General features: G+C 43.6%; 1 protein-coding gene across 2 annotated transcripts in view; it reads right to left on the bottom strand.

The window, feature by feature from the left end:
* Positions 1–24,137, bottom strand: part of FEM1C (fem-1 homolog C) — a 56,865-nt gene extending 32,728 nt beyond the window's left edge. Inside the window, exons 1-2 of one of the 2 annotated variants that reach the window (XM_072728780.1) lie at positions 23,999–24,137; positions 23,658–23,814 (exon numbers count right to left, since the gene is read on the bottom strand). The gene's annotated coding sequence lies outside the window, so the exon portion shown is untranslated. The remainder of the gene's footprint in view (positions 1–23,657; positions 23,815–23,998) is intronic. The other variant, XM_072728781.1, reaches the window with a different exon arrangement.
* Positions 24,138–27,048: the final 2,911 nt, after the last annotated feature.

The raw sequence follows: 27,048 nt of genomic DNA, 5'->3' as shown, positions 1-27,048 counted from the left end.
GGTCTGTGTAGCTATGGTCTGTGCTGGAGAGTCTTGAGTAGTTCACTTTCCTATTGGGGATTCCAGTAGCCAGGTTGGTAGGAGGTAGCATCCTAACACAGTGACACAGCTACAATAGGAGCCCCACACCAGGGCCCTCATGCTGACAGCTCACCCATGGCGGGCAGCAGAAGCGCCGGGGGCCTCACAGTGTGCCTCACCTAACTGCTACCCCACCCCTATCCGTCTTATCTCATTTTTATCAATTGTCACACAGTATGATGACCACATCTCTCCAAATCTCCTTATAGCCACATCCAGGCCATTATGAGTGAGCCAAACACAGGACAGATTTCATCCAGGCCTCATAAGATGAAAAATCCATCTCTACTTGCTGCAGCACAATGGGCCTCTACATCAGTGTTTCATAGAATATGGTGCCCAGGTCTTTTTTTTTTTTTTAAAGATTTTATTTATTTATTCATGAGAGACACACAGAGAGAAAGGCAGAGACACAGGCAGAGGGTGGTGCCCAGGTCTTAAGAATACGAACCACCAAAAAAAAATAATAAAAATTAAAAATAAAAATAAAAGATTACGAACCACCTACAAAGGTTATTCAAAGTAAAGATTCCTGGAATGCATTGTTGGAAATTCAGATTCACTAGCTTCGATGTGAAACACAAGAGTCTGCATTTTTGACAAATCCATTAGATGATTCTTCTATCCTCTAGATTTGAGACTGTGGTCTCAAATGAGTTCTTGTCCTCCAGTTTTGGAAAGAGAATGTGACATCACCAGTGTTATGTCCTGGCCTGGTTTCTTCTGATTACTTTAGTGTCTGCTCAGTAGGACTCACTGGACAGGAAACCCAAGACAGCCATTAGCGAAGAGCAAATTCAGCCCAGGCTCATGGATGTGGCTATATGACTGACCCATGACCCCATCAATGTTGTAAGAATTGCTTATTGAAGAATTTACCAACCTGGTTTACATCCCCATGAATTAACCCCCTGGTTTACATCTCACCTTAAATGAGAAATCCTGCTGTTGAATCCTGGCACTGCCCAAACTGATGTCAGATAGACAGGTCAAGTTCTTGTCAGTTGTAAACATATGAGACTCCACCCAAAGTCTTAGGAGCCACACTTCATTAGAGAGGGAGGAGTCAGATAATTTCTCATCCAGTAATCTACCTAGGTCCCCTACAGCCACCCCACCCTGGGTCTAGAGCAACTCCAACTCTCTCTCCCAGCCCCAGGAACAAAGCCACCACTCCCTAAATGCCTGCCCTTAAATACCCAAATGATTTTCTGGTGCCTTCCCTCTTATAGAACCTTGGAAATTAATTTGGCTCTCACCACCCTCAACCCTTTGGTGTTTTCACATCTCCCCTCAGTTCTAGACTCCACTTCAAAGCTGCCTTCTCTCACACTCACGGATGCACCCCTACACAGGAGCTCTGGGGTGCCTCCTTGGACACTCAGCTGAAAGGCCCTCTTCCTCCATGCATTGGGATGACTCATTGGTGATGATTCTCTCTCTGCCAAGGTAACGACTCAAATTCCAGGGTATCTTCAACACCACCAGGTGCTCACAGCTCTAGAAACCACATGCCATCTGTCCCGCGGGTGGAACCTGCTATGTCCTAGTGTAGAATTCTGTAAGATGATTCTGCCTTAGAATCCGCCCCACCTCATTTCCTATCCCTGTGAGTGACCATGTCCACTGATCCTGGGTCTGCCACTCTGTCTTTGGGTCCTTCCTGCATGGGCCTGGATATTTCACTGCTGACCTCTCTCTGAAGAGGCCAGGGCTGCAACACAGTCACTTTCCCTGACCCATCCCACTTGTTTCTGGCTTCTTTCTCCTGCCACTTACTGGTAGTTCCAACATGAACTTGTACCTACCCAAACCCTGAACTCAGCCTGGAGGCCAAGGATTCTGTTTCTTTGACTCTTGCTGAAGTCACTCATGAACACACCTTGGAAACACTCTGGCCATTGGCTGCCTGGATTGTAACCAAAGCTGCTGTGTTTCCTCAGAATAGCCACCCTTGTCTTGCTCTCCTACTGGCATTACTCTCTGCAACGATGTTAGTTCTTCAAAGCCTGGCCCATGCCTCTAGGTAGGTCATGTGCTAAGTCTCGGCCAGAGTAGCCTACTGTACTTAAAACCCAGTCTTGGGTTATGTTTCCTGGTCAGAAGGGGAGAAGGCCCTATGTGTCAGTTTTGTGAGCTCAGGGCTTTTGTGGAGCAGCCTTGAGGAACCATCTGAAGACCACACTGGTAATAGATCTGTGCTAGAGATGGAAGGTTCTCCCATTAAGAAGTACATATTGAATCCTCAGGAGCAGGCTGGCAGATGTGTCCTTGAAGCTGAGTGCTACTGGGCATCCATCCTATTTAGGCTCATGACAATCAGTTCTCTAGGATTTATTTTATTTTGGCTAAAATTGGTATTTTATTTTATTTTATTTTATTTTATTTTATTTATTTTATTTTATTTTATTTTATTATTTTATTTTATTTTATTTTATTTTATTTTATTTTTATTTATTTTACCTACATGTTCTCCCATGCCTTTTGGACAGGCTTCAATTCCTTAGTCTAGAGCACCCAGTCCAAGAACACCCACACACCCCTCGTCTTCTAGGTCCTTCCCTATTGAAAGTAACCCTCTGATCATTCATTCGTGGAGGATAGGTATATTTTGCCCATCCATTCATTTATGGCTTCACTCAGTCTCTTCTTCTCTCAAGATGTATTTTTTGCTGATAAGCACTATGCCTAGTGACAAGTTCTGGGAACAGACTGTGGCATGAATAAGATCATGTCTTATGCGTCCTCCTGGAGCATCTAAAGCATCTCACTTGGGCTAGGGGTGGGCTTGGGGTAGAGCTTTCCAGAGGCAGTGATGGCTAAGCACAAGTCTGCAAGGTCAGTTGGAACTTTCACAGATGAAGAGGTAAAGAAAGTTCCAGGAAGAGTGAAAGACTCAGAAACAAGAGAGAACTCACAGAAGTTCCATATGGCTAGGAAACAACCCAAAGGGGAGTGGTGAAAAGTGAAGGTAACATTTTGAAAGAGTCAAGGGCGTGGAGCAGCTTGGGAAACCACGCAAGAAACGCTGAACCTGATGCTGTGGCCATGCAACTCTCCTCAGGGGGAAGGCAGACCTGAGCAAATTAGGTGCTGCCATGTTTAGTTTCTGCTAGCCTAGTGTGCCAGGTAACAACAGACTTCTGGTTTTTCTCAGAGAAAGCTGGACACGATGATAAAAACACTGGGCTAAGTCACTGGCTCCACAGCCAAGGGGTTGTCCCAAGTCCAAGTGGTTCACCTAGATGGTGCTTCAGAAAACCCAATTTTTCCATATTCCACATCCCTCTCAGTCAACAACATGCTGATAACAAGCCCCCACCCGAAAGCGTTTGTTCAGTAGGTTCTGGTGCTAGAATCCCATATTACTCCTGCCCAGAAGAGCCTTCTGCTTCCAAACTCTGCCTCTTCTGACCTTAGAATAAACACCAATATCCAGGGTGTGGGGTTTTGGGGGCAGGGGTAAAATCAGCAGACTGGGTCTCCTAGTCATAACAGTGTAACTCATCTGAGTCTGAGTCTATTTCTACGGTAGGTACTCGCTGAACCATGGGCAAGGAGACCCAGTCTTGGCCCCAGTTCCCAGCCCAAACCAGATATGGGGCAGGCGAATCCAAACATCCTCCACTGAATCATCAGGAGAGGGCAGGCCCTGACCACAGGGAAGGGAAGGGACATGGGAGCGGACATGGGAAGTAGGTGAGGAAGCTATAGTCACGCCTGCAGAGGAGGCTGCTTCCAATGAGTACTATGGTTTGCTGCCGCTGCCCACAATGGTGGGCCTTTGTTTATTGTGTCTCAGTGTAAGGTGCTGGCCAGAAAAGCTGGAAGATGGGTGCTTTATTGATTTTCCTAAAGCTGTAAGCACTGTGACACAGATGGGGAATCAAGAGGTAGAGTAGCTTGTACGAAATTCCATGGGCAGGAGCGCCTGGGTGGCTCAGTCGGTTAAGTGTCTAGCTTCGGCTCAGGTGATGATCCCAGGGTCCTGGGATCAAGGCCCCAGGCGCAATGGGGAGCCCATTTCTCCCTCTCCCTCTGCCCCTCCCCCTTCTTGTGCTCTCTCTGTCTCTCAAATAAATCAATAAAATCTTGAAAGAAAGAAATCGCATGAGCAGTCAGCCATTGCATCAATTGGCAGGTGCAACTGATATCCGGACAATCTGACATCCAGATTGCCACTCTCCCTGGCCCCTAGGTCGTGAGGTCCTGGGCCTGAGCACCTGCTTTTGAGGACCGCTTCTCCCACCCCTCAGGGACTCCACCATTGGGGGCACACCAGTGAGAACTGGCCCTCCATCTCAGTCTTGCTTGTGCTGACCCTGTCCTAGCCTCTCTGTTATGTGAACCACTGCATTCCTACCTGCCACCTCTTTTGTTTTGTGCTTCAGCCAATATGAGCAAGATTTCATTCACTTGCTATTGAAAGAGCTTTGAAAAACAGTAACAAATACATATAACGTATGCAAGTGGAGATGTGCACTAGGAAGGAGAAACACAGGATGTCTGTGAGTGGAGTATGACAAGGACCTGACCTATTCTCAGGTGCCAGGGTGGGCTGCCAAGGGGAAATGACATTTGATGAGAAAGCTGGCGGAACAACAGCCAACTAATGGGAACAAGCAGAGCAAGGAGCAAGAGTGGTCTGGGGGCAAGTAAACATCATGTATTAAGGGCCTGTTGCAAAGTTAAAAAAAAAAAAAGAAAGGAAAGGAAAGGAGGGAAAAGAAAAGAAAAAAAGAAGAAAAGAAAAGGAAAGAAGAGAAAAGAAAAAAGAAAACTCAAGACACCAGTGAAAGTCAAAGGAAGTCAACATGGGTGGAACATGGTGGAGGAGAGAGTCTGGAGGGACAGGCCACAGGAGTGGGCAAAGCCAGCCTGCCCACCACCCACCTCATTCCACTCTCAGGTGAAAGTGGCCAGACTTGTGATGGATGCAAAGTAGGTGTTGTCTGGCAGAGAATTAACCTGGTGATGAATGTGGTCCCATTAGCCCTCCCAGACTGAGGCATTTGTCCCCTAACCCCTAAAATGGCCCTTGCCTCTTTCGACTTATGCTCCACTCAGCTGCCCAGAGAGGCAGGCACGTAGATTAAACTGCTCCTCTATGCTCAGGAGCTTCTCGCTGCTCTTAGGGAGAAAGCTACCATTGGTGACATGGTTGATGAGGCCTCCCAGGATCCCGCCTCCACTTGCCCCACATCCTTGGTTCTCCTCCAAGTGTCCCTACCTGTCATCTTAGTATGGGGACCCCGCCTCTCGGGCACACTCTTGCTCACCATTTGGCTTCAGGCCTCATACACAACCCTTTTCCAGTTCAAGCCCACTTCACCATGCTGCCTGTAGGCCTCTTAATTGTGCTTTCTCTAACTTGAAAGACTCATCTGGAGTGGGGATTCCCACACACACTCCTCGCCGTTGGCAGGCCTTCGTTACCATCTGCTGCTAATCAGTGCCTTCCGTGGGCCTCTGCCCCATGCCCTTCCATTACCTGGTGCCAAGCAGCAATGGCAGGAACATAGAACACATGCAATAACTATTTGCCCAATTTCTCTTGTTATTCTGTGTGCTCTGGAAGGGGATGGGGAGAGGAAGCTAGAAAAACAAAGAATTTCTATGATGGTGTCTCTGAATGGTGTTCATGCAGTCTAGTTTCTCCTCATCAAGAATTTGCAGGGAAGAGGGGCACCTGGCTCAGTGCTGAGCGTCTGCCTTCAGCTCAGGTCGTCATCCCGAGGTCCTAGGATTGAGTCCCACATCAGGCTCCCCACAGGGAGCCTGCTTCTCCCTCTGCCTCTGTCTCTGCCTCTCTCTATGTGTCTCTCATGAATAAATAAATAAAATATTAAATAAAAGAATTTGCATGGATGAAGAATTCTGAGAATGACATCCTCTGAAGAGAATACAGGTCATTTCTAGAAGGCTTTCTAAAACTGTGTGCTCTGCTTACCTCCAGGCCCTAATGGTGTCCCTGCCACATTTGTACAACATTCCTACGGCTACTAAGTTTGGGGAGTTGGCACACCTGCCAGATAACAGGAGCACAGGCTTTACAGGCAGACAATTCAGTTTTACACACATGTACCGCCTGTCCTAGGTGCAAAATATGACAGAGTCCCCCTCTTGGGGACCTGACAGTCTAGTGTGGGTGGCAGACATATAAACAGGTAATTTGAATTGAATGGACAAGCTATGAGAAAACCACACAGAGCGCTACAGAGGCAACACCTCCGACTAACTGTGGGTCCTTGGGCCCAACAGCAATAGCTCTCAGAGCCTCAGTCTTTTCCACTGTCCAATGAAAATTCCTACTGCCAAGGGATTGTTTTGAGAACTAAATGAGAAAACATTTGTAAAACACTCAATATAGTGTTTTTCCCATGGGAGGGACTCAATAAAGAGTATCCACTGGATTATCTAAGAAGGCCAGACCCAGAGTTCTTGAGCTGACCGGGCTGGCTAAATATGTGTGCATCTCCGACCCCACACCACATCTTCACGGAACCCTATGCCCTCTCATAATTGCAACAATAACTCACTGTCACTCTTGCCCCTGTTCATAGGAGACACTGGACCAGAAATGACGGTTATGTTAGCACCAGTCCACAACTGCTACTTGAGAAATGTGTCAGAGAACATTCTGTGCTGACAATGGGCCCAGATCATTGTTTTAATATGCGAGAAACAAAATGTCCACGCTATTGCTGCCTCCTCCCCCCATGCTCTCACTCTGTCCGCTGGTCCATTTTCTGCTCTGTTGCTAATGTTATTTCTGGCCTGTTATTCCAACATCATGATGCTCTCTATTCTATTCAGAAATTGTGAAGATTCCCTCTAAATCAGAATCAGATTCATAATTATATTCTAGGTTTCACTTACTAGGTGGTTCTTACCTTCACTCTGTCTGCTCCAAATCATTAGACTAAAGATCTCTCTTTTTTTGCCTGTATCAGCCTTCTTGTGACTGTGTCCAAGGGTTGCACCCAAGACGGCTTTGCATGGAAGTGCTTTCCAATGTTATAGGATTTAAATTAATGCCACTGCCAAAATTCACCCCAAAGAGCCTTCCATGTGCTGGACACTGTGCCTAGATTAGGTCTTGATGATTTGTTATTTTATGTTAAGAAATTAACTACCCAAACTCAGATGAGAGTCAGTTGGCTTTTTCTTATCGATGATATTTCACTATTCTAGAGAAACCCTGGCTTATAGAAATGTGGAGTGGACTTTGTTTAAAGCATTTATTATAGGGACGCCTGGGTGGCTCAGTGGTTGAGCGTCTGCCTTCGCCTCAGGCCATGATCCTGGGGTCCTGGGATCCAGTCCCACATCAGGCTCCTTGTGGGGAGTCTGCTTCTCCCTCTGCCTGTGTCTCTGCCTCTCTCTCTCTCTCTCTCTCTCTCTCTCTCTCTGTCTGTCTCATGAATAAATAAATAAAATCTTAAAAAAAAAAGAAAGCGTTTATTATAAACTTTTTTTTAAGTCTTTGATTTCCTTATGTTTCATTCTTGAAATAATAATCATCTATCAGGTGACCATTCTCGATGGATGTTCCTTACTTCAAGTCATCATCTTATGAGTATGAGCTCACTGCTGGGGGAATGACTCATAACCTGACACAGTTAATATCATTGTACTTAAAAACTAGAGTACCAGTTTATTAGCTTTATAAACATCTAGGTTGTATTCTGCTTATCACTATATCATATGTTCCTATGTCCCTGGATAAATTCCTCAAGACACCTGAAATGTGGGCTACACAAAAAATCAAAACATTGCTATGGGAGGCATCATTTCAATAATGATCTCCAATGACCCTCACCCAAAAGGGCAGAACCAAGAGCCAGAAGGAAAAAATCCAGAATCTGGAGAGTGAAATAAAGTCAGGGAAGATTCCTTCCAACCCTTGAAACCCAATGAAGTTGATCAAGTTGGAAGTCAGAACTGCTTTAAACTGGGTGTCTTGGTAGATCAACTGGTTAAGCACCTGCCTTCAGCTCAGGTCATAATCTCAGGGTCCTGGGATCGATTCCTGCATTGGGCTCCCTGCTCAGCAGGGAGTCTGCTTCTCCTTCTGCCCCTCCCCCCCTGCTTGTGCTCTCTCTCTCTCAAATAAAATAAAAAATCTTTTTTAAATTATTTTTTATTGGAGTTCAATTTGCCAACATATAGCATAACACCCAGTGCTCATCCCACCAAGTGCCTTGCTCAGTGCCCATCACCCAGTCACCCCAACCCCCCACCCATCTCCCTTTACACTACCCCTTGTTCATTTCCCAGAGTTAGGTGTCTCATGTTTTGTCACCCTCACTGATGTTTTCACTCATTTTCTCTCCTTTTCCCTTTATTCCCTTTCACTAATTTTTATATTCCCCAAATTAATGAGACCATATAATGTTTGTCCTTCTCCAATTGACTTATTTCACTCAGCATAATACCCTCCAGTTCCATCGACATCAAAGCAAATGGTGGGTATTTGTCGTTTCTAATGGCTGAGGAATATCCCATTGTATACATAGACCACATCTTCTTTATCCATTCATCTTTTGATGGACACCGAGGCTCCTTCCACAGTGTGGCTATTGTGGACATTGCTGCTAGAAACATCGGGGTGCAGGTTCCCGGCGTTTCACTGCATCTGTATCTTTGGGGTAAATCCCCAGCAGTGCAATTGCTGGGTCATAGGGCAGATCGATTTTTAACTCTTTGAGGAAGCTCCAGACAGTTTTCCAGAGTGGCTGCACCAGTTCACATTCACACCAACAGTGCAAGAGGGTTCCCCTTTCTCCGCATCCTCTCCAACATTTGTGGTTTCCTGCCTTGTTAATTCTCCCCATTCTCACTGGTGTGAGGTGGTATCTCATTGTGGTTTTGATTTGTATTTCCCTGATCGCCAGTGATGCGGAGCATTTTCTCATGTGCTTGTTGACCATGTCTATGTCTTCCTCTGTGAGATTTCTCTTCATGTCTTTTGCCCATTTCATGACTGGATTGTTTGTTTCTTTGCTATTGAGTTTAATAAGTTCTCTTCGTAGATGATATGATACTGTACATAGAAAACCCAAAGGCTCCACTCCAAAACTGCTAGAACTGATCCACCAATTCGGCAGTGTAGCAGGATACAAAATCAATGCCCAGAAATCAGTGGCACTTCTCTACACTAACAATGAGACTGAAGAAAGAGAAATTAAGGAGTCAATCCCATTTACAATTGCACCCAAAAGCATAAGATGCCTAGGAATAAACCTAACCAAAGATGTAAAGGATCTATACCCTAAAAACTACAGAACACTTCTGAAAGAAATTGAGGAAGACACAAAGAGATGGAAAAATATTCCATGCTCATGGATTGGAAGAATTAATATTGTGAAAATGTCAACGTTACCCAGGGCAATTTACACATTCAATGCAATCCCTATCAAAATACCATGGACTTTCTTCAGAGAGTTGGAACAAATCATCTTAAGATTTGTGTGGAATCAGAAAAGACCCCAAATAGCCAGGGGAATATTGAAAAAGAAAACCATATCTGGGGGCATCACAATGCCAGATTTCAGGTTGTACTACAAAGCTGTGGTCATCAAGACAGTGTGGTACTGGCACAAAAACAGACACATAGATCAATGGAACAGAATAGAGAACCCAGAAGTGGACCCTGAAATGTATGGTCAACTAATATTCGATAAAGGAGGAAAGACTATCCACTGGAAGAAAGACAGTCTCTTCAATAAATGGTGCTGGGAAAATAGGACAGCCACATGCAGAAGAATGAAACTACACCATCCTCTTACACCATACACAAAGATAAACTCAAAATGGATGAAAGATCTAAATGTGAGACAAGATTCCATCAAAATCCTAGAGGAGAACACAGGCAACACCCTTTTTGAACTTGGCCACAGCAACTTCTTACAAGATACATCCATGAAGGCAAAGGAAACAAAAGCAAAAATGAACTATTGGATAAGTTCATTTTTGCTTTTCATCAAGATAAGAAGCTTCTGCACAGCAAAAGAAACAGTCAAAAAAACTAAAAAACAACCTACAGAATGAGAGAAGGTATTTGCAAATGACCTATCAGATAAAGGGCTAGTATCCAAGATCAATAAAAAAAAAACTGCTTTAGGGACGCCTGAGTGGCTCCGCAGTTGAGCATCTGCTTTTGGCTCAGGGCGTGATCCCAGGGTCCTGGGACCGGGTCCCACATCGGGCTCCCTGCATGGAGCGTGCTTCTCCCTCTGCCTGTGTCTCTGCCTCTCTCTCTCTCTCTCTCTCATGAATAAATAAATAAAATCTTTAATAAATAGATAAGTAAAATTTAAAAAATTTTAGAAACTGCTTTAGACTAATAGTTCCTATGTGCCTTCATTTACCTCCTTGTTGAATAGAAATGCCTGTAACTGGCATCTACTGCCTGTGTCACCACCAGGGCGTGTGGGGGCAGATTACTTGTTTTTTAAATTTCACAGATCCATCAATACAAAGGAATTACACTCAGAATGAATTACATGCAGGAGGTTCATCAGCATCTGATTTAAATGATGATATTTTGGGCTTCTGATTTGGCCTTTTTTAGATGGGATTTTGGACTTTGAAGTAATGTGTAAAGGAAAAGAGCCCCCAAAACCCTTCGAAGGAGGTACATGTATTTTGCGTGTGGGATGGACGTGAAGGACTGGAGGTCGGAGGGTGACCAAAGCAGTCAGAATTCCCACCACCCCTGCCAGCGTCCCCCAACCTTGCATGACCATCTCACCTTTGAGCGTGTGTGGGGAACGTGAGTATGATGAGATGTCATTCCCATGATTATGGTGCTTTAAATATTGACAGGGGGATTATCCAACGGGCTTAATCTAATTGCATGAGCCCTTTACCAGCTGAGAGTTTCCTCTGGCTGGTGGAAACCAGAAAGATTTAGAGTTCGAGAGATTCAAAGCAAGAGAGGATGTGATGCCAGGGAGAGTCTTGCTGACCTCAAAGGGTTCTATTGCTGCTACAACTCCAGATCGCCTGTGAAAGGGAATGCCAGCGGTCCCAGGGAGAGGAGAGTAGCACCTGGCTGACTGCAAGAACGTGAGGATCGCGATCCTACAGTCACAAGGCAGTGACTTCTGCCAACAACCTGAATGAGCCTGGAAGCAGATTCTTCCTCCAGGGAGGAAGCATGCAGCCAGCGGACTCTCTGAGGTCAGCCCTCTGTGGCTCTGAGCAGGGGACCTAGCTCCCCAGTTGGGAGCTGACACGTGGGTGTTACTTTCAGACACTTAGTTTGTGGCAGTTTTTTATGCAGCAAGAGAAAAGTGACCCGATTCTTAAATACGCCTCAACTCTGCTCAGTGTAAGTTTGCCTTTGTAGAACGCAAGTCAGTTATTACTCAAATCATCCATTGCTCACTGTCCTGAAGTTATAATGATTCAACAGCTAATAGTCACACATCCTTGCGTCCAAACTCAATCAAATCACACATTTCTATTTGCTTGAAATCCCCCAGGAAATTCTAATTCATTATAATAATCCCCGGAGTGGAACTGAACAGAGTCAGAATTCGATAGGTGAGAAGTTCTGTGAAGGACTTCAGTGACAGCAGAACATGGCAGGCCACACAAGGTTGATGCCAACAGAAGAGAGAGTGGCAGGCACCACAAGTCACGTGGGTGCAGGAGACAGGCTGGAGGTAAGGCCAAGGGAAGACAGTTCAAGGATCCAGATCTCCAGGGGCACCTGGGTAGCTCAGTTGGTTAAGTGTCTGCCTTTGGCTCAGGTCATGATCCGGGGGTCCTGGGATAGAGCCCCACATAGGGCTCCCTGTTCAGCAAAGAGTCTGCTTCTCCCCCTCCTACTCTCTCCCCAGCTCGTTCTCTCTCTCTCTCTCTCTCAAACAAACAAATAAAAATCTTAAAAAAAAAAAAAATATCCAGAGCCCCAGCTAAGAAATTAGAGAAACAAAGGGGCAGGACATGAGCAAAGAGCCTGCAAAACCAATCAGGAACCAGCCTGTGAAGCCTGGGATTTGGGACTCAGCCTGTAGCCAGGAGGTCCAGGAAGCCCACCCAAGGACCAGCCCAGCAGGAGACTTCACACCAGTCACCCCGAAGCGATCTCATCATTGGGAAAGGTTAGATTAGAAAGTAGGAACATATTGCTCCCCCAGCTGGGGGTTTCAAGAGATGGAAATTCACCAAGGCCTTGAAGGTTTCCAAAGTGTGGTCCCTGTACCAGTAGTCTCAGCACCACCCAGGAAGTTGCTGGCAGGGCTACCTGCCACCTAAGGGATCAGAAACTCTCAGGTGTTGGGCTCAGCAGCCAGCATTTTAACGCACCCATTGGGGCATTCTGATGTGCAACAAAGTCTGAGAACCACACAATGGTGTCTTCACCCTTACCTTCCACTGACAACCGATTTGAGGTCTGCAGAGCCAAGTCATGTGCCAGCTTCTTGTGTTTTCCCACTGAAGCCTTTCTGTCAAGACATGTGGAAGCGGAGGATAGCAGTCTGAGGCTCTTCATTTTGCCTTTCATCTTGGGCATATCCTAAAGCAGACTGCTGTTGAGCTGCATGCATGCTCCCTTTATTATCCAAATACCATTTATTATCCCTTTATTATCCAAATACCATTTAAATTTTTTTTTGTTCAGAAATGACATTGACTGAAATGCTTTTATTAAGGGTCTCCTTGAATAGTTCCCAACTTGCAATCCAGAATCAAATCACAGCTTTTATTATAACTATTACTCCCATGTCCTCACCGTTCACTCTCTGTTTGCAAGTGGCCATGTGGCACTAAAGTATTACTAGAACTGAGAACTGAATTCACATCGATTGAAACTCATCTGTGACCCATAATACCATTCCCTATACATTAACTAACAAACTACTACTATCTTTTGTCATTTTTGTTAAATATACAAACAATAAAAACAAAGAGCAGTCAAGAACAGGCAAAGGATTTTCAAAAAAGTAATGGATTTTTTAAAGATTTTATTTATTTATTCACGAGAGACGAGAGAGAGAGAGAGAGAGAGAGAGAGAGAGGCAGAGGGAGAAGCAGGCTCCTTGCAGGGATCCTGATGCAAGACTCAGTTCCAGGACCCCGGGATCATGCCCTGAGCCAAAGCCAGACGCTCACCCACTTAGCCACCCAGGCACCCCTGGATGTTTTGGGGTTTTTTTAAACTATGAATGACAACTGAGATTTGATTGCCAAAAACAAAGTGTGGATGCGTAACATACAAATTGGGAATTCCTTTTTTATCTTTTGTACCAGGATGAAGGATATGGCCAGTCTGAGACTATACCCTTCTGAGAAAACATCTTCATGCTCTTGTTGGGGTATTCCCAGCCTCACCTCCTTAGATCAGCCAAAGAGAGTTCTAGAATTTCCCCAGCAGGAATCAATAGAAACAACATATTGCTTCCTTTATATTAAAGTGTCATTGTTTTACTCCCTTTCATTCTGAATTTCAAAACACGTATTACATAAAGAATGGCACATGTGTGTCTTCTATTGTTGCACTTGGCACTGAGAAAAAAACACAGAAATGACAGCCCCTGACATTCAGAAGCTTGCCTTATGTTCACAGTGAGGCCAGGCTATTCCCCTATGAGACATAAATCATCCCACAGAACATCAGACTCAGACAATGTCATTCTAAGATCATGATAAAGTGGAGACAAAATATAACCCCTACATAATTTTGTCTAAGCACAGACAAAAATAAAGTCAGTGTGTTGCCTAGAAAATATCAAACATTGGGGTGCCCAGGAGGCTCAAAGTGCCTCCAGGTCAGATCTTGATCCCTGGGTCCTGGGATTGACCCTCCCATGGGGTTCTCTGCTCCGCAGGGTGGCCTGCTTCTCCCTCTTCCCTGGCTTATGCTCTCTCTCTCTCTCAATAAATAAATAAATAAATAAATAAATAAATAAATAAATTTAAAAGAAAAAGAAAGAATCAAACATCTCTTCACCTGGCTAAGATGGCCCAACTGCTACTTATTCCAATTGCAAGTTTATCCTTGTATTAACCTATCCTCTCTCCAGATAAGATTTATTGATTTCCAATTCTAGAATTGGCCCTGCTTTCTTACAGCATCAACCTAGAACAAACCCCTGCTTTTTAAAAAATTCTCCACTTCTTGCATATTACCCATCCCTAATCCCAGTCCTATAACAGATTCTTTCCTTTTCTTTTTTTCTTAAAGATTTTTATTTATTTATTTACTTATTTGAGAGAGAAAGAGAGAGAGAGACCCAGTAAGAGAGAGCACGAGCCAGGAGAGGGGCAAAAGGAGAAGCAAATTCCCTACTGAGCAGGGAGCCTGATGCAGGACTCGATCCCAGGACTCTGGGATCATGACCTGAGTCAAAGGCAGATGCTTAACTGGCTTAGCCACCCAGGCACCCTTAACAATTTCTTTCAGATACGCTTTTACTGTATGAAATGCTCCATCATTCCCTAGGATGTTCTCCCTCTCTGCGGTAAGCAATAAATACAACCTAACTACAGATGCATTTTTTTTCTCATAAACAATGCAAATTTATTTCTTACAGTTCTGGGGGTGTGAAGGCTGCTGGGGGGTGTCAGCATGGTGGAACTCAGGGGAGAGACCTCCTCTGAGTTGTAGACTGCTGATCTCTCGCTATTTCCTAACTTGACAGAGAACAGAGCTACAAGTGCATTCATTTTTGTTTTTCTTTTTAAGGATTTTATTTATTTATTCATGAAAGACACAAAGAGAGAGGGGCAGAGACGTATGCAGAGGGAGAAGCAGGATCCCTGCAGGGAGCCCAATGTGGGACTCCTAGGATCACACCCTGAGCAGAAGGCAGATGCCCAACCGCTGAGCCACCCAGGCATCCCTACAAGTGTGTTCTTGATGGTCAACTAGGATGTCCATTATCCTTGAACACCAATCACAGAATGAGTCTGGAAAGCAATTAGGGATTGATGCAGTGATTCATCTCATAGTTCAATACTCCATGCCAACTCACCTAGTTGATACTGTGCACTGTTTAAGCCTTAAGAAGTCCAACAGTGTTGATTATTTGCTTCATACATTACCTACATGCTTAGATTTGGTCATTTAGTTATTAAGAAATATTAGAAACTATACTAATGATCAAATTCTATGAAATAAAAATCATGCTAAGATAACTTTGACCAAAAAGATTATAAAAGCCTTTGTTACTGAGCACTTACTACAGGCAAATATTATACTAAGCACTTCATACAATTTAGCTCACCTAAAACTCAGAAAAAAAATTGCAATATCTATGAGTAACAGAATGCCCAAGTAGAAGTGGACAAAAAGTCTAAAAAATGAAGAAAATGTTTTATTCACAGAGTCCATAGAGCTCCAGGATGTCAACAAGGGCTGCTTTGCTTCCCTGCTTTTCTGAAGCTTTCCTCAGTGTCAGTGGCATCCCTCTTTTTGACCACAAGCTGGCTAGAGTAGTTTTGGGCTTCACACCACAATGAATGAAAGGGGAAGAGACAGAGGGTGAGAGAGACTCCCAAGCATACTCTGTGCTCAGTGTGGAGCCCGACTTGGGGCTCGATCATGACCCTGAGATCATGATGTGGGCCGAAATCAAGAGTTGGACTCAACCAACTGAGACACTCAGGTGTTGCCCTAGCTTTAATTTTTATTAAAGAGAAACTCTTCCTTCCACTGATGTCCCCCTCAGGTCCCACTGGCCAGGATTCGGTCATGAGTTACCCCTAGTGGCACCGGGGTACTTGAGAACATGAACATCTGGAATTTTCAGCCTTAGTGATGGGAGGTAGGCTTCATCAGCAAGGGAGGGAGAGGGAAGAGGGGTAGGAAGGGGCAGCATTGTTCATGGGTGTTATAATTATCTCCATTTTACAGAGGAGTAAGCTCAAGGTTCAAGCTTCAAGAGGTGAAGTGGTTGACCCTTGACCCACAGCAACTGGGTTAGAACGTGCATTGCTAGAATTCGAATCTAACTCTATAGCATTTCAAAGCTCTCACCCTACAGGCTGGGATGTCATGTCAGAAGGACCCAGGTCAGTCGCTCAAACTTGTGTCCTTTGGTGACTACGATTATTGTCCTAACCTACTTCATTGTCTGTGGTGAAGATTAAGTAGATGGTGTCCAACGTGTTAGGCACAGTGTCTGACCTTGTCACCACTGTCATCTTCCTCACCAGGCAGCATCAACATTATTACCACAGTGCACTGAGGATGCACCCCACTGGGTGTGATTTCTAGGTGGTCATTCAGAGCCCAAGATGTCCTCTTCTGAAGTCTTCCATAGTACCTGGTACATGGCATTTACTCTGTTACTGTGGTCATACTTCCACTTGGCTTGTGTATTTCACTCCTACAAACACTCCTTGAGAATAGAGACCACATTGTATTTATCTTTCTATTTTCAGCCTCTGGTATAATGTTTGGCACGTAGTATGTGCTCAGTAAAAGATTCTGAATATAGGTGAGGGTAGGAATAGTTTTCTATTACAACAATTGGGAGCTCAGAGTCCTATTTCTCAACCTTAGAAAAATCATCATTGGGGCACCTGGGTGGCTCAGTGGTTGAGCATCTGCCTTTGGCTCAAGTTGTGATCCCAGGGTCCTGGGATCAAGTCCTGCATCGGGTTCCCTGCAAGTAGCCTGCTTCTCTTTCTGCCTGTGTATCTGCCCCTTTCTGTATCTCTCTCATGAATAAACGAATAAAATCTTTAAAAAAAAAAAAAGAAAAGAAAACGAAAAATCCTCACTTCCCAGAAAATATGTGATTACAAATATCTTGTACAGGAACGTCTAAAAGACAGGCTCAGCACCGGATGAAACTACGAAACTACATATGTTCAGAGAAAATTTTTATCCTCCCAAATCCACAAACAGAAGGGCTACTGTTACATAAATCTTCTTTCATTTTAAATCTTGATGTATGTTCATTGATTAAAATTTATAGTGATGCGTCAACAAAATTTTAGCTCAAAACAGTCATTCGAACTTTTTTAGGAAAAACCATGTGTATTATAAATTGAAATTCTTTTTTTAAAGATTTTATTTATTCATGAGAGACAGAGAGAGAGAGGCAGAGATACAGGCAGAGGGAAAAGCAGGCTCCCCGTGGGGAGCCCGATGTGGGACTAGATCCCAAAACCCCAGGATCACGACCTGAGCCAAAGGCAGACGCTCAACCACTGAGCCACCCAGGCTCCCTAAATTGAAATTCTTAGAAAAATTAGGAAGAACACTTAAAAACTCAGCAATGAAAGACTTTTGGACAAAGAGGAAAATGCATTCTAGAAATATTTCAAGGAAAACCAAACTTCAGAGAAATGTTCATTTTTTAAAAGATTTATCTATTTGAGATAGATCTTGCACATGAGTTGGGGAGGGGGGAGGGCAGAGGGAGAGGGAGAAGCAGGCCTCCTGCTGAGCAGGGAGTCCTACGCGGGTCTCCATCCCAGGACCCTGGGATCACGACCTGAGCCTAAGGCAGATGCCTTACCAACTGAGCCACCCGATGCCCCCCAAAATATTCCTTTCTGAAAGCTAAGTTTGAGTTCTCATTTTCCCTGTGTCTGAGGATAGCAAATGTAATTTCTCAGCACAGGAATGAGTAGCAGACAGTTTACAACACTCAGCCCGAGAGCACAGACACTATGGGAAGCAGATGCTGCTCTGCATGGGATCTATATATCAAAGGTAGTGAAAAGAAGGCGGACATACTGGTATCCTCACCTGCTCATGATGCACATCACAATCAACATAATTAGCCTCTTTCTCTTTATGGATGGTTAAAATTTTCTTTGGACAGTAAAACTGTAGCAATAATTGATTTCTCTTTCTTTGTTGTTATGTTTTGTAAGAAATACACAGAGGAGCTACTGGCAGATAAAATTGCCTAAGGGTTACTTTTCATTCTAATTATGCACATTTAATTTTACTACAGTGTTTCTTGAAAAAAATTTTTTTCTGTAAGCCACCATATTTAAAACTGTGATTTGTATGTATCAGTCATTAATTAATGGCACCATGATCTCAGTAAGAGTTCATTCAGGAAGGACAGGTGTGTCATGAATAAAATGGAGGGGCACCCAGCATTTGTAGGCTGTTCTGACTTTAGAAAATACCTTTCAACCAGCAAAATACCTTCTGTGGCTGTTATCAACCACATTATTGTTATGCAAGCAAATTGCTAAGATTTCCATTAACAATTACAACATGTATAAAATTATACTGCCTCTTACAGGAAAGTTGGAAAATACAACAAGACTTTACCAAGAAAAAATTTTAAATGATCCACAATTCGACCTTGGAGATGGCTCATACTAACATTTCAGTTTATTAAATTCTTGTCTTTTTTTCAAAGTATATATAATATACACACAGTTGACTTTTTCCCCCATAGTCAACTTTTTAAAACAGATTAGAACCATACTAAATATATTTTGATTTCTTGCTTTTTCACTTAAAATTATAACTGGGATTTTTAGGTTAATAAATATCTATGAGAAGAAAAATTTGAATTACTGAATGTACTTCAAGATAAGAATTACCATAATTTAATCAAACATCTGCTGTGCATTTACATAATTTCCAATTTCTGTTATTATAAATATACTATAATAAGTGTTTTCACACTTTACAACATTTTCTATAGATCTCTATATTTTCTTGCTTTGGAACATAACTATTAGAATGGGAATTTTTGAGTTTTTTAATACATATTTATTTTTTATTTTATATATATATATTTTTTTAGAGACAGAGTGAACAAGTGAGAGAGCAAGCTGAGAGCAGAGGGAGAAAGAGAATCTTAAGCAGACTCCATGCTCAGCACTGAGCTCAAGACAGGGCTCCATCTCACAACCCTGAGATCATAACCTGAGCCAAGATCAAGAGTTAGATGCTTAACCAACTGAACCACCCAGGAATCTCTTAATACATATTTTTAAATTTAAAATGATAACTATTAATTTTAGAGACATAATCACAAAACACAGATTTGAAAACTTTTCCCCAAGTCCTAAAGTAAAAATGTATGGTGCACTAGTCCAAGACCTGCTTTAGACTCTGATACACACACTGCATATAAAACTTTGGCATTTTTGCTAAAAGCTCCCAGGATGCTATATCCATGTTGCTCTTTGGCATAAGATGTTCTTAAATGGGAAGACACACATCAAATCTCCTTAAACTAACCCATAAATGTAATGAGGTCCTAATAAAAGTAACAAAAGGATTTTTGCAGGATTATAAGCATATTTTAACATTAATCTACTAAAATTAATCTTTCACACTTAAATGAAAGAGTAAATATGCATGTATAGAAGAAGAAAATTCTGAAAATGAAGAGCAGTAAGGAACTTTTGTAGTCTTATCAACATTTACTCTAATCCCTTAGCATCAGTTAGCTCTTCCCTAAAGAGTATCTGAGTTAGGATTTGCAGCATTAATGAAAGCAGGTAACTTGTATGTAGTGGATATAAGGTAACTTAAATTTTGGTTCAGGAAGCAGGGAATGCAACTGTTACATTAGAGCTGCTATGCCATACACACAGTATCTTTCTGTATCTTAGCTTTCTCAGATATTAAAGCATATTATAAAATGACAGTAATTAAAATGGTGGAATGAGTATGCATGAATAAATTGACAGATTAACAGCAAACACTATGGAGTCTAGGAATAAGGCCCAAATACATCTATGAACACTTAATAGATGAAGGGATAGCATTTAAAACTATTGGAGAGAATGGGGGTGCGCCTAGCTCACTCACTCAGTAGAGCATGCGACTCTTGACCTTGGGGCTGTAGGTTCAAGCCGATTGCAGGGTGCAGAGATTACTTAAAAACAAAATCTTTAAAAAAATAAATAAATAATCAAAATAAAACTACTGGGTAAAGATAGATTATCACAAAAGGATGTTAGAGCAACTGGAAAAAAAGTTTTTATACCAACATTTCACACCTTACATCAAAATAAATTCCACAAGAGTCAAAGACTTCAATGTGAATGATAAACCCTTTAAAGGGACTAGAAGAAACCAGATGACAATGTTTTTAGTTTTTTTTTTTTTTAAGATTTTATTTTTAAGTAATCTCTATACCAAACCCAGGGCCCAGACTTACAACCTGGAGATCACAAGTCACATGCTCTTCTGGCTGAGCCAGTCAGGCACCTACAGAGGATAATTTTAATAATCTTCATATGGGGAAGTTCTTCCTAAGAATTAGAAAACAAAATAAAACAAAACAAACCTAGGGAGAGAAAACTCAGGGAAAAAAAAATAAAGGAATAAATAAAGGAAAAAACAAAGGAAAAAATGATAAATTCTATTACTTACAAATAAAAGAAATGTTTACATGGGGAAAAAAATGACCATAAGCAAAGTCAAAACCTACACTGAAAAAAATATTTTCAACTTCAGTCACAGACAAGGGCTAATTTTTCCAACACATGAAGAGCTTCTACAATCCATATGAGAGACCAATAATCCAACAGACACTTGGGCAAAAGGTGTACACAGTTTACAAAAAAGGGAATACCCAAGACACTTCTTACACATGGAAATATGTTCAACCATTTTTTAAAAATACAATTAACACTTCAATATGACAGTATTTTTAAAGATTTTTTTAACCTATTAGATTGGCAAATATTGAAAAGTTTGTTGACATTCTTAGAAAAATCCGGGGAAATAGACACTCTCGTATACTGTTGATGAGAGTATAAATTGATGCAGCCTTTGTGAAGAGCACTTTGGCAGCATCCGTAAGAATTCCACATACACATGCTCATTAACTCAGCAAGCCTAGTACTAGGCTTTTATTTTACTGACACACCCATTCATACATGTGCAAAATTTCACATGTATAAGATTGTCAAAGGAGCATCAAAATAGCAAAAGACTGGAAACAATTTAAAAGCTCATACATAGGGCCTGGCTAAAATAAATTCTGATACATCGAAACAATAAAATATTAGACAGTCAATAAAAAGAACAAAATCTGGAAGCTCTTCGTGTATTGATGTGGGATGACTTTTGAGCTGGACTGATTGATAGCTATGGGTAGATCCATGTGTGATATATGTAGGTATGTACATGTGTTGATGGTGTATGCATAGAGTATCTTTGGAAGAACTCACACAGGGCTAGAGCTGGTGATATTAATTGGCTTCAAGAATGGAAACCAGATTGCTTCATTGTACTCTTTGCATTTGGAAGTATTTGAATGTATTATTTATTTTAAAAATTAAGTGGAACTAAAGTAAACTTTTTTTTAAAGAGTTTATTTATTATTTATTTGACAGAGAGAGGGAGAGCACAAGCAGCAGGCAGAGGGAGAGGGAGAAGTAGCCTTCTCCATGGAGCAGAGAACCCGACCTGGGACTCGATCCCCTGAGATCATGACCTGAACTAAAGACAGATGCTTAATAGACTGAGCCACCCAGACACCCCTAAAGTAAACTTTTTAAGTTGAATAGGCCTTTGTTTTTTGTTTTGTTGTGTTGTGTTGGGTTTTTGTTTTGTTTTGTTTTTTGTTTTTTGTGTTTTTTTTTGTTTTGTTTTGTTTTGTTTTGTTTTTGAGTAGGCCTTTGTAACCAGAGAAAATAGCCTGGGTTCTAACAAGACAGCCCAAAAAAGAATAAAAGAACTACCTCAGCAACAGGAAACTGACCAGGACCTATTGTTCCCCTAAGTCCCTAAATGTTGGGTTGTCTGAGTTACCTACTCCCCATGCCAACCATGTAGCAGGACAATGACCAATGCCTGAATGTTCCTGACAGCTGAAATCAGGCCTACGGCTGCCCTCACAAACCTCTCCTGATTTGTCAGGAGAAGCTACTACAGTACACACTTAGCTGGACCCATGGATGAATGGCTGGGAGCCTTCCAGGCCTTTAGCAAGTATAAAATCCAGGGAAACTAAGAAAGTGATAGAGTCCCTGGAGTCAGTGACTACTGATTCTTCTGATTCTTTGGTCGCCTCTCACTTTAGAGCATGGCCCCTAGGTTCTCTCCCTTCGCTCTGCTCCAGTGAATGGATGTCGGGACTGCATCAGCCTCTAGACACGGCAGCATAGATGAGGCCCACAATAAGGGGGGCTCATCTGAGACATCTTTTTTTCTTTTTTTAAGTTAAAAGCAATAAATCTGTTCTTGTTTAAGTGGCAGATGGATTGTTCCTTGGCTTTTGGCAAACTTTTCAGAGAAAAGTGAGCCCATATGGTCTGGAAGGGGGAAAAAATAAGGCCTCAACCAAGATCCAGATCTAAGTGCTTAGCTAATCATTTAGCAGTCAGCCATAAATAATGGGCCAGGTCAGGATGAAAGGTGACTTCCTAGAATGCCTCGGCCCACCCTGTGCTCGGTGCTTAACCTGCATCACCTCACATACTTTTCACAGCAGCGCTAAGCCCCATTCATCACTATGATCTCCATCTTACCCCTGAGGCATCTGAAGCACAGGAAGTTGAACTCATTTGCTGGAAGTCACCAAAGGAGTAAATGGTAGAACTACATGCAAACCCAGATAACGTGGCCTCACAGGCTGTACTACCATCCGAACACATGGGCGTTCTGGGACATGGCAATTTTATCTACAGTGTGATCTACTCCTGAAAAATAATTTGTGTTAAAACTAGCCCGGCTTGCAGGACACCTGCACCCCAGTCGGGACACCTGCACCCCAATGTTCAGAGCAGCAATGTCCACAATAGCCAAACTGTGGAAGGAGCCTCGAAAGATGACTGGATAAAGAAGATGTGGTCTATGTACACAATGGAATATTGCTCAGCCATCAGAAAGGACGAACACCCACCATTATGCTGAGTGAAATAAGTCAACTGGAGAAGGACAAACATTATATGGTTTCACTCATATGGGGAATATAAGAAATAGTGAAAGGGATTATAAGGGAAAGGAGGGGAACTAAGTGGGAGAAATCAGAGAGGGGGACAAACCATGAGAGACTCCTAACTCTGGGAAACGAACCAGGGGTAGTGGAAAGGGAGGAGGGCGGGGGATGGGGGTGACTGGGTGGCGGGCACTGAGGGGGGCACTTGGCGGGATGAGCACTGGGTGTTACGCTATGTGGTGGCAAATCGAACTTCCATAAAATATACGTGCATCTATACACAACTGGCCCTGCTTGAAACTCACAGATCTTCGTCCGCGTGACCGCCTGTTTGTCTCCCTATTCAACTTCGACACTGCAGAACCACCTTCCCTTCCTAAGGTACCCAAACAGCGCCCGGCTACAGGCATCCAGGAGCGCGCAACACCGCTTCCCCGCTCCCCGCTTTCCCGCTTCCCGCTTCCCCGCTTTCCCGCTTTCCCGCTTCCCCGCTTCCCCGCTTCCCCGCTTCCCGCTTCCCCGCTTTCCCGCTTCCCCGCTTTCCCGCTTCCCCGCTTTCCCGCTTCCCCGCTTCCCCGCTTCCCCGCTTCCCGCTTCCCCGCTTTCCCGCTTCCCCGCTTTCCCGCTTCCCCGCTTCCCCGCTTCCCGCTTCCCGCTTTCCCGCTTTCCCGCTTCCCCGCTTTCCCGCTTTCCCGCTTTCCCGCTTTCCCGCTTTCCCGCTTTCCCGGCGCGGACCTTGGACCGGTGGCCACGTCCCCGCGCCTCGCCTCCTTCCTCTCCCTGCACCAGCGTCTCCTTTGCCATCCGCCGGGTCCGGCGGGCGCAGAGACCGCAAACTAGACGAGGAGAGGGAAGCGGGAGTCCTAGGCGAAACCGAACACGGCATTTGGGCCTAATGAAGACAGAAGATGAAAATGTCAGCAAAGACAGCTCTGTGGAGTCCGGACACTATTTCCTGACTCCCCCCAGCTAGCAAAGAAGACTAAGAATAGGGCAGACACCGCACACAGACACCGGGTTGTAACTCAGAAATTTCTAAAAAAAAATTTTTTTTTGTTTTCCTTCGCACCACTGACCTCTCTCCTAAGATTCTCCAGCGTGAGAAAGCAGGCAGATCCAGGGCAGAGAGACGGTTATGCAGCCTAAGAACCACCAGGCTCTGGAACCAGACCGTGGGACATTTGAATGACTCCATTGTCTTCCAGCCTTGATTCTGGGGCTTAGGACCTAATGTCTCCAGCTTTAGTTTTCTGGGATTCATATTGCATATGATCAGACTAAGCATATAGAGGCTACAGAGTATTGCACATAAAGTAAGTTAGGTGCCTGACATAATAGGTAATAAAAAGTGAAACCTATTGTTACCAGCAGATATTTTTCTAGATTATCTGTTGAGTCTTTTTTTCCCATTCCTCAAATCATTATATGTGTAAGGAAATTCCTGTAACACTTAACACGACCACAAGTGTGTCCTAACTGAAAATAATGAATACTAGCTTTTTTCTCTTTTTATTTTTTTTTTCTCTTTTTTAAAAAAGTTTTATTTATTTATTCATGAGAAACACACAGAGAGAGGCAGAGACACAGGCAGAGGGAGAAAAAGATACCCCCCCTCCCCCAGGGAGCCTGATGCAGGACTCGATCCCAGGACTCCCGGATCACAACCTGAGCCAAAGGCAGGCGCTCAATCACTGAACTGCCGGGTGCCCTGATTACTAGCTTTTTCAAATACGCAGGAAAACATGGAAAATAACATACCATCACCTATGTGTGTATCCACTAAGAAAAATTATCATCTTGTGTGTTTTGAAACTTTAAATGGTTATTAGATGCTCCGTTATTCTACAGCTTGCTGCATGCTCCCCACAACTGTTTTTGAGACTTACACATGTTGATATGCGTCACTTCACTAGTTATTTTAAATGCTCTACAGCAGTCAATTGTAGGAACCTACCATAATAGATTTCTGAATTCCCCCACCGTTGGACATGTAGATTGCTTCCAGTCTTTCACTAGTACAAAGAATATTGGAAAAGACATCCTCCTTATATGTGCTTCTTTGAGTACCTGGGGGAGACTTTCTCTAGGGTGCAACTCTCCAGCTCCAGGGGAAAAATTGCTAGGTTCACGAGATAACCTCATTTTGAATATCACTCACTACTGCCAAACTGTGTTCCAAATGGCCATAGCATTTTATTGTTGCAATTTGTAGGCTTTTTTGTTTGCTTTTCATTCTTTATTAAGCTGTATCTCACACACCAGAAAATGCATGAACTCATGTAAAGTGTACAAACTCAGCAGCTTTAGTATATTTGCACAATTGTGCAACCATCACCACAATATAATTTCAGATTCATGGGATCGTGTTTTTAATGTATAAATAGAGTTGAGAAATCTGTAAAGCTGGTTATGTGTCCCAGCCAATGTAGCCGCAAAAAAATCTCCTGGGAGGAGCTAGTCCATTGAGATTTCCTTGTTTTAAACCTGCCCTTGAGGAGGTAGCTGGCGGGGACATTCCTAATTAGATTACAAAAAAAAAAAAAAAAAAAACCCTCTTTAAATGCAGGTTCCTGTTATTTGCTTTAAAAAAGCACTTCTATTTATTCACCTTCAGTAAAGTGACTCGGAGTTAACTCTATTTGGAGACAAGGAGCAGAGTGCTACACCAGATGAAAGCTTTATTCACACCCCCAACCCCCAACAATTCCTGCTCATGTCAGGAAGGGAAGGAGGTGTGAGCCGATTATGAATGTTGAGTAAACAGTTGTGGAAGCTCATGCACCGGCAGAGAAGAGGGCAACTCTTTTATTTCTCCCCACAGCTTCACTTATTTGATCAAATAGTTGTCCATGCTCCGCGCTACTAGTTAATGGCACTTTCAAGTACTATTTACTCCCGCTAGAAAATAATGTATTAACAACAGGGATTGCCCAGTATGACTTAGAACACAACTTACTTTTTTTTTTTTAAGATTTTATTTATTTTTTCATGAGAGACACAGGGAGAGACGCAGAGACACAGGCAGAGGGAGAAGCAGGCTCCCTGCAGGGACCCCGGGATCACTTGGGTCAAAGGCAGACACTCAGCCACTGAACCTCCCAGGTGTTCTAATACACAACTTTCTATCAGTATATTGTTCTTACCGGCCACGGAAAGTTCAAAATCGAAAGTTTCTATCTGCTTGGCATCCTGGGGTTCAAGGGCGTCGGATTCTCTTGGGCACGTTCATTCCTGTCCGTCACTGGCTCAAGGATGTCAATTCTCAGACGCTCTGGTTTCACTTCATCAGGTGCTTGGCAGCTTTCTGCAATTCCCCCTTGGCCCCTTCTGACCTCCCTGAAGCGCAGAGGGACAGTCACGGTTCTGGGACAGTCCCCACGGCAGGTGGCAGGACACCAAGACCAGGGCACAGACGCAGGACAAAGGACGACGCCAAACCCCACCTCCTTGTTAGTGGCAGCTGTGGCCGCAGCTTCTCACATGTCCTGCCTGGGCAGCCCCGGCCCAGCCTTGGGTCAACAGATTTGATACCTAAAGTGGGAAATAGCCGCACTCAAGATGGTGACGTGTGACGTGGGGCTTCTTTACCTGCACCAGGACAGTGCCCCGCAGTCAGATATTTTCTGCTGAGCCACCACCCCTCCACCCAACTCCGATTTCTCCCTACTGAGTCTGCGAAAACCACTTGGGCCTCTCCCTTGCAGGCCCTCTGCTGAGGGAGGTGGTTTGGCAAAATCTCGTCTGCATATGAGTTTAGGATTTTCTACTTGGAGATGAACTGATGGGGCTTTTTCAAGGCTGTGGGACAATGGCCACCATGAGTAACCGGCCTTGGCTTTAGGAGCCAGCTTTGATCCCTAAGAGGACCCAGGGAAGTTGTCCATAACTCCTCTGAACTAGTTGTATGGATCCCTTCCCTACACGCTGAGGTCCCTGCGAGAGGTCTGGGTGACTCCAAGGCTCTGGAAAAATGAAGGACTCAAGTGGGAAATAGCTCTGACTGCCCGGCCGGGGATTACGCCCAGCCAGCAGCCTTGAACTCGGGGTAGAAATCCTTAGGACAGGAAGCAGCAAAGCAGAGGAGTGCAACGTGCTCGCCACCCACTCTGCCCACCCCAGTGGAGAA

The sequence above is a fragment of the Vulpes vulpes genome, chromosome 12 (genome assembly GCF_048418805.1).
Source record: "Vulpes vulpes isolate BD-2025 chromosome 12, VulVul3, whole genome shotgun sequence".
In the NCBI taxonomy this organism is placed as follows: domain Eukaryota; kingdom Metazoa; phylum Chordata; class Mammalia; order Carnivora; family Canidae; genus Vulpes; species Vulpes vulpes.
The sequence above is the reverse complement of the archived record's forward strand: the minus strand, read 5'-3'. Positions and strand labels throughout refer to the sequence as shown.